This window comes from Nansenia antarctica (assembly GCF_963989245.1).
Source record: "Nansenia antarctica genome assembly, chromosome: 3".
Lineage (NCBI taxonomy): Eukaryota > Metazoa > Chordata > Actinopteri > Argentiniformes > Microstomatidae > Nansenia > Nansenia antarctica.
The window spans coordinates 85,316,157-85,324,838 of NC_137688.1; positions in this window are offsets into that span (position 1 = coordinate 85,316,157).

Here is an 8,682-nt window from a genome sequence, read left to right on the forward strand (position 1 = left end):
ATGGAAACTGGACTTGTGAATCCGCAACGCCATCCCATAATGACAGGGACCATCTCCAGTCTGAACTATTAAACATGCTGATGGGTTGGTACTAAGCACGCTTCACACAGGAAGAGAGGGGGGGGGAGGGGCCTAGAGGGCATGTCGACTTCAGAGGAAAACACAGGGTTAGATCAGAGATGGGCCTTCAGAGGAAAACACAGGGTTAGATCAGAGATGGGCCTTCAGAGGAAAACACAGGGTTAGATCAGAGATGGGCCTTCAGAGGAAAACACAGGGTTAGATCAGAGATGAAAACACAGGGTTAGATCAGAGATGGGCCTGGGGGGAGCAGAGAAGAGGTTCATTTGCCCCATTCAGGCACCAATCTGATTACATTAGAGAGAAGACAAAAGCCAATCAATACAAGGCTCTGTGCTAGTGTGGGCCATTAGGCCTCATTAATAATGCATGATGATGAAGGAGGTGGACGGTGTTGGGGCGAGGCGTAATCAGAGACCTGTACTAAGTCGCTTTAGATGCGACGGCTGTTCTTCCCAGTGCCCACCACCGTCTCAACGCGATGGGAGACAGATAGGCCTACGCACCCAGTGGCCTGCACAGACCCACGTCGGAGGGAGTGCTCCGTTAGAAGCCGTGTCAGCAAAAGTGCCGGCGAACGCCAACCAAGTGACGATATTCGACGACACATCCCCTTAGGCTACACTCCTAGCTCTCCACTTTGCACTCTGTTATGATGTTTTTAATGATGAGTCACCACAAACCTCCTAAATGATCTCTATGGTGCATCTTTCACCCAAGTTTAGTCAGAACTGTCCCAGTGGTGTCGGAGACGAAGCGTGTGACATAGGAACGGACAGAATTTTGTGACATAGGCCTACTCGATTTGGAATCAGCATTTTGTGAGATGAGCCTGGGAAGACTGGGAAGAAGGGAGACGTTCTTCTTAATAATAATAATAATAATAATAATAATAATAATACATTAGACTTATATAGCGCTTTTCTAGACCCTCAAAGACGCTTTACAAACTGAAAAGATCGAGTAGTAATAATAAAAAGAAACGAAATAAAAGAAAGTATAGGGGCCTAATTAAGGTAGTGCTGGGGACACATGGGAAGGGGAGGGGGAGAGGGTTAACTGGTGAAGGCGAGCTTGAAGAGGTGGGTTTTGAGGGCCTGTTTAAATGTTGGGAAGGTGTTGGCCTGTCTGATGTGGTGTGTGTGTGGTGGTGTGTGTGGGTGTGTGTGTGTGTGTGGGGTGTGTGTGTGTGTGGGGGGGGGGTGTGTGTGTGTGTGTGTGGGTGGTGGTGTGGCCTGTCTGATGTGGTGTGTGTGTGGTGGTGTGGTGTGGTGTGGTGTGTGTGTGGTGGTGTGGCCTGTCTGATGTGGTGTGTGTGTGGTGGTGTTGGCCTGTCTGATGTGGTGTGTGTGTGTGGTGTGTGTGTGTGTGTGTGTGTGGTGTGTGTGTGTGTGTGTGTGTGTGTGTGTGTGTGTGGGGGTGTGGCCTGTCTGGTGTGGTGTGGCCTGTCTGGTGTGGTGTGTGTGTGGGGGTGTGGCCTGTCTGGTGTGGTGTGTGTGTGGTGGTGTGGCCTGTGTGATGTGGTGTGTGTGTGGTGGTGTGGCCTGTGTGATGTGGTGTGTGTGTGGGTGTGTGGCCTGTCTGATGTGGTGTGTGTGTGGTGGTGTAGCCTGTCTGATGTGGTGTGTGTGGTGGTGTGGGTGTGGTGGTGTGGTGTGTGTGTGGTGTGTGTGTGTGGTGTGTGTATGTTGTTGAGAACAAGCATGAAGTCGTTCCCGTGCAGAAACATGAAGCACAAGCTTAAAACGTAGACTGGGTTAACTACCCGCCATTGCTCACTGTCCAACGTATTTAAATGCTGATTGTTATAATCATAATAATGGGGGTAATAATCATAATTAATGATATAATGATAATTGATAGTTATTGCCTCTAAATGTGTGCGTGCGTGGGGGGGTCTTTCTTCTCGTTACGAGCCCTCTGTGATGGCTCAAACTGGGGTTATGTTTTTGTCATAATACTCACATGAGGTAAACTATTATAATGTTTACTTTTTAAAAAAGGTTTTATTTGTTTGTTTGTGCATGCATGTATACGTGACCTATTCTTAAAGTTGTTTGGAATAGGCCGACACTGCCTATTTATAAATGTTACCATTTCTGACAGCAGTGGTCAGAATATGCCCACACTGTACCAGCACAATAAATAAGTCAAACATTAACCCAATGTTTTCAGGTGATTTTCCATCCATTTACATTTACATTTTTGGCATTTAGCAGACGCCTTATTCCAAAGCGACTTACAATCAATACATTTGAATACTAAGCATGTGAATCAGCAGTCCACCATTCGTTGCAGGAAGAGTACTCTAGCTCGGGCCCGGGGCCACTGATAGAAGGAAAAACCTTCTCCCTATTAGCGCCTTCTACTATTTTTTTTTTTTTTTTTTTTATATTACTGGAGAAACTGAGAAACAGTACAAGGGGGGCAATAGAAGTTCTTAGGGACACAGTAAAGGGGAAAGCGGGTGTCTTTAGGAGACGTAGTGGTGAGGGTCAGAAGATGTCTCAGGAGGAGCAGTTAAGATGTAACCTGAAGAGATGGGTCTTCAGTCTACGACGGAAGATGGGTAGTGACTCAGCCGCTCTGACGGACGTGGGGAGCTCATTCCACCAGCGGGGAGCCAGTGTTGTGAAGAGACGTGATCCTCTCACCTTTGTGTGGTCACAAGTGTTCGTGTGTAGGATCTACAGAGAGCCAGCAATACATCACCTGAAAACATTTGGTTTGTGTTTGACAGTCTGCATCTTTCATCTTATTGTAACATTGAGCCGATACATTTAAAATAAGGTTATACAATATCTGTTTTCACAGGAAATATCAACGGCTTTCTTGTTTTCTTTGTTTTCAAAGACTACTCAACACAGTCAAGACACTACATTTCACGGAGAGAACAAAACATTCAAATATGAATAAAAAGCACAACAAAAGCATGGTGAGGCATCGTTCCAAGGAGGAGAGCGTGCTGCCATGCTGGATTCTTTGATGTGGTGTCAGGGAGTGTTCCAGACCATGGAGGCCGCAGAGCAGAAAGCCTGGTCCCCCCAGGTCTGCTGCTTGTCCTGCTTTGTCTTTTTTACAGTGCAAATATTAGTCAATATTACCTTCCCATTAAAGTATAATGTTTAATGTTCTTGAATAATACAAGGTGTTAGCTGAGAGAAACTGGGTTGTGGCTGTGGTGCAGGAGGTAGAGCAGCCGTCTAATGATCACAAGGTCGGCAGATCGGCGGTTCGAGCCCCGGCTGGCCACATGTAGAAGTGTCCTTGGGCAAGACACTGAACCCCAAATTGCTCCCAGTGAGCGGGGCCGGCCGGCGCCTTGCATGGCAGCTTGCCGCCATTGGTGTGTGAATGGGTGTGTGAATGGGTGAATCATTACAGTGCACGGGTCACTGCCTCTCTTTCACTGCTCCTTGCTCTTCTTACAGCCTCAGCCTGGGTCAGTGCTGGAGGGCGCTGGGCTCCGATTCATCTGAGCTTCCCCCCTTCCCCCCTTCCCCCCTTCCCCCTCTTGCATCCGTCCAACAGGATAACAGCCAAGCAAGGGGTCACTTTGTCGTCGCCAAATATAATCAATAGGGTTTGAATACGTCGCTGATCATAATCTACGAATACAAGGATCTCTCGTGAAGAGGCTGCTCCACTTCATTGGTGTGTAAACTGAACAGCGAAGACCAGCTCCTCTCAGCTGACACCTTGTTTACACAGTGGAGTGGGGGGAAATATTCAAGTATTCAAGACATCAACACTTTTTTTAAATTCAACGTATCTCCATCGCAGCTATTCACATGAAATGTAGACCAGACGTTGGTATTAACTCGTAGCCTCGACCAATCGGCATCACAGACGGAGTCACCCCCCCCCTGACGTGAGACAATGGCCCCGAAGCTTAGCGGGAGTCTCATACGTGAGTCATCTGCCTCTGTTAGGCTATGCAGGGGCAGGGTTCTTCAGCGCTGGATGCCCTGGCGTGTGCAGCTGCCTGTCTGCCGAGCCTGTCTGTCCCTGCAGGCAGGTGAGTCAGTGTCTCTGAAAGCCAACGCACGCACGCACGCTGATGCACGCCTGCAAGCAAACACACACGCACTCAGACACACACACACACACACACACACACACACACGCACACAGACATGCACACACACACACACACACGCACACACACACACACACACACACACACACACACACACACACACACGCACACGCACTCATGCACACACACACACGCACACGCACACAGACATGCACACACACACACACACACACACACACACACACACACACACACACACACACACACACACACTCATGCACACACACACACACACACACACACACACACACACACACACACACACACACACACACACACACACCCACACCCTATCACTATCACCCTATCTTGGAAAGGATGCTTGAGTGCAATATCTGATCTATTAAAATGTAATGAGTTTCCTAAAAGTCCAAATGTATCCATGGCTAGGAGAGAAATGCTAATGGGACTAATAGGTCTGTTTTGATGTATTCCAGATGATTTGGCTTTGCCTTAATTGACTTTTTCTGGATTCATTCATTCAATAGTCCCTTTTACATTAGTTTAAAATGTTTTGCTAAAACTTCTAGCTTTTTGTTTAACCTGTTCAAAATGCTGTTGTTACCAAACAATTACAATCCAGTTAATGAAGAACTATGTATTAATATACAATGCAGTATTACCACACAGTTAAACTACTAACTTCATGCACTACAATGTGGTACTCTGTTTAATAACCTAACATGTCCCATCCCTGAATAGACAGGATAGATTGATGGATTGTAAATGAAAATGTCATGTAAATTAAATGTAAATACTTATCTACAGATACTCAATTATTGATTGATACACAGTGCAGTAAACATTGTTATTGATGGATGAAGTATCATCGATATGTGTTCCAAATTAAGTTTTAATAATAACTGATGCCCTCAAGTGTATTATATAATATATATATATATTAAAAGATCATTTCACTAATGTTATCCCAGACATTTTTGTCATTATGTCAAACACTCTGTACGGCTCTGTTGTGTTTAGTGTCAGTCAAGGGACACTTGCTGTACACAACAGAATGTTGATGTGTGAATGACAGATCCAGTGAATGACAGATCCAGTGAATGACAGATACAGCGGGGGAAATCAGTATTCAACACTGGGTTAGTGCATGTTGGTGGGTGAGTAGAAAAAGGCTTTCCCACCTCTGAATGCAAGTAAACAAATCATTATACAAATCAAATACAAATATGCTGAATTGGAAAATTGTTGGATAAGTAAATAAGGAACTATGTTTACTGTGCCAGTATTCCTATGATTGAGAGGTTGGCTTGGATCAACAGTTTGATAAATCAAGTTTATCAAAATAAATATAGCCATAGCAACAAAATAAATATTTGAGCACTGCATGTTTTTTCAGTCAAGAACTAATTAATTAATTCACTTAATACAGAGTTTCAAAACTAAATGTGCTGCCAACTATTCAACTGCCACCACGATGCTACCAGTACTGTAGGTATAAACAAGGTTAAAAAGGTTCAGGATGAAATGTGACTAAATAGACTGGCAACTCAGAATCAGAATCAGAATTGCCTTTTATTACATCCCAATGTAATCCCAATGTAAGTGCACAAGAGTGAAATTATTTGGCTTAGGTTCTTCGACATTGGCATTGCAGCAAGATACAAAAACACAATAATAGAGTTAAGTAAAATACGTAATAATAAAGTAATAAAGTGATAAAGTGAGGTGGTTGTACTACAGCAGAACCAGTCGTACTACAGTAGAATCAATAGTGCAAAATGCTTTGCAAAGTACAATAGGATGAAACTTGTCACCATTCTGCTAATTACGAACACTGTACAACTGATTAATTAAGGGCTTGATGCCAATTGAATGTATATTAATGTATGTAAGCTTTACTTGGTTATTAGCAGAGGTTACTGAGCTGGAACAAACAACATGTTGGTCCCTATAGGACATTTGTTGTACGAGTCATGCTTCAAAGCACATCATTCAAATTGCAATTACAAATCTAATGCAACTATATTGACCTGTAGGAACAAAGAAACAAACTCTAGCATTCTAAATTCTAAATTCTAGAATGTGCAATTAGGGTTACTGTACTGATGGTGGCAATGCAGTGTTACTCAGGGTGTTCAGCGTGTTTGAAGTGGTGAACTGTACTAGTTGTCCAGGGTCTGGTGGTCTCGTACCCGTCCAGTATGGTCAGGTGCAGCGAAGAAAGACCCAGCCAAGCTGTAGCTAACTCACAACAGAGCAGCAGGCCTATGCTCTTAACCTAACTGCACACACGTCATGCAGCACAACTCATATCAACAACCACATACATGGCAGTCTGTACCTGGCTGAGAGTTGAGGAGAGATTGAGTACTTCTCTTCTAGTCTTTTTGAGAAACGTTTATTTGTTGGATATCCTTAGATATGCACTTAGAAGACATGGAGAAATGTAACGCTCACTTCAACAGAGATAAACACCCCACAGGACATGCCACTATGGGTGTCTTCTCTGCACCCAAACCCCCCAAAAATGTATTGCGTTGCTGAGTTATGTATAGAGCCATGTTATGAGTATGTATATATGTATATACTGTATGTATATATGTATAGAGCCATGTTATGAGTATGTATGTATATACTGTATGTATATATGTATAGAGCCATGTTATGAGTATGTATATATGTATATATGTATAGAGCCATGTTTAGATAAAACATACATTAAAAAAAACAGATAAAAGAACATATTGTATCACTCCTCTTTCTAAAGATCCAATTGAACTGAGTTTCAGTATAAGAGTATTTTATGAATATTGAATATATTTTATGAAGATTCACATGCTTAGTATTCAAATGTATTGATTGTAAGTCGCTTTGGAATAAGGCGTCTGCTAAATGCCAAAAATGTAAATGTATATGAATAGAATATAAAAAGTATTGTGTTGTTTGTTTGTGTCTTGACAATACATGATTCATCCTATTGTTTTATTTATTTATGTATTATTATTATTATTATTATTATTATTATGATTCCTATTGTATATACTGTAATATTGATATTATTATTTATGTATGTATTTAATGTTTAATGTATTGTATTGTTCTATGACATTATGCTGTTATGTCCTGTGTGATGTGTTTTATGTTCTATGTGGACCCCAGAGAACAAGCTAATAATGCCAATCCTGATAAACACATGTAAAAAATAAATATATAAAATAAAAAATAAATGTAAAACCATAAATGACGTCCAATCACAATGCCCAATTAACCTGCGACGTATGCGCCACTCTCGTCTCCGCCTCTTTCCTTCTTATCCAATCAGAAGACGAGTATGGAAAAGGCGGAGTTGGGGCATATTTCAGAGAATGTAACTCTGATATGTGTCCATAGAAAACGCTCTCGCTTCCTTATCCAATCAAATCAGATCAAATCTTATCCAATGAAATCACAGCGCGTCTCTCCATTTTTCTTTCGCTGCGTATTTTTTTGCCGGAGCTGTCAGAGAGGTGGTAGTGAGCCAGAGACAGACGACAGACAGACAGACAGACAGACAGCATCCCTTTTGTTTCCGCTATAAACCGTAAGTGCTCATGTCTTATTTCATTGTATTTCCATTGATGCCAGATGAGGAATTATGCCTCTGTATTGTTCTGCCGTCTATTTGTATCTCCTAGCCTCCCTGGTTTATTCCAGGCTGCCCCTGTGCTCCCTTTAGATTACTGTTATTTATTTATTCATTCATTCAATTATAGCTCTTCTCTTCAACAATCGGTGTGTTATGTGTAAATATGGATGTCAGAATAGTGTCAAAGTGCTATTAGTGACAAGCCACTGTGTGCATGATCTCACATCACGATGCATTATCTGCTTATTAAAACACCATTTAATAAATGCAGGGAAGTGAACCAGGAGTCAACACTGTGATAGTTGAGTCACATCTCTTTGGTCATGGAATGGTTGAATACATCTCTGTGTCACTGCATACTAATGATAGCAGAAGTCAGGTCACAAGGAACTGTTTTGATAGTTTAACTTTACACATATCTCTTTTGACAAGATATTGGACACATGATGCTGGTTGATAATGACTTACAAGATTGGAAACTACAGCCATAGTAGGCCCCAACCCTGGATGTTTTGGAAAAGTTTGTGTCACATGTGATTATAACGCAGTCTTTGGGTGTAAATTGGTCAGTCATTAATTTATGGTAGCCTATATACAGCCCATTTAGTCTACAGTACAATGACAATAAAGACCATTCATACACACATACGTTACATGGTTAAATTATAATGACACAATAATGATGATATGATTTACTTTTGTTAGGATTCTTATTATAAGAAGCACAATTGAAACCTTTGAAATAAGTCCAACATAGTAGCTTTTTTACCTTACCACAACATTTCATAATATCTAAGATACAGTAAGTTTATAATACTTTAATTCATTCATAATTCATTTAGTTAAAGATTGCTTATGGATTCTTGAAAACTATGAGTGTATAACTGTCTTATCCCATCATAAGCCAAATGTAAGA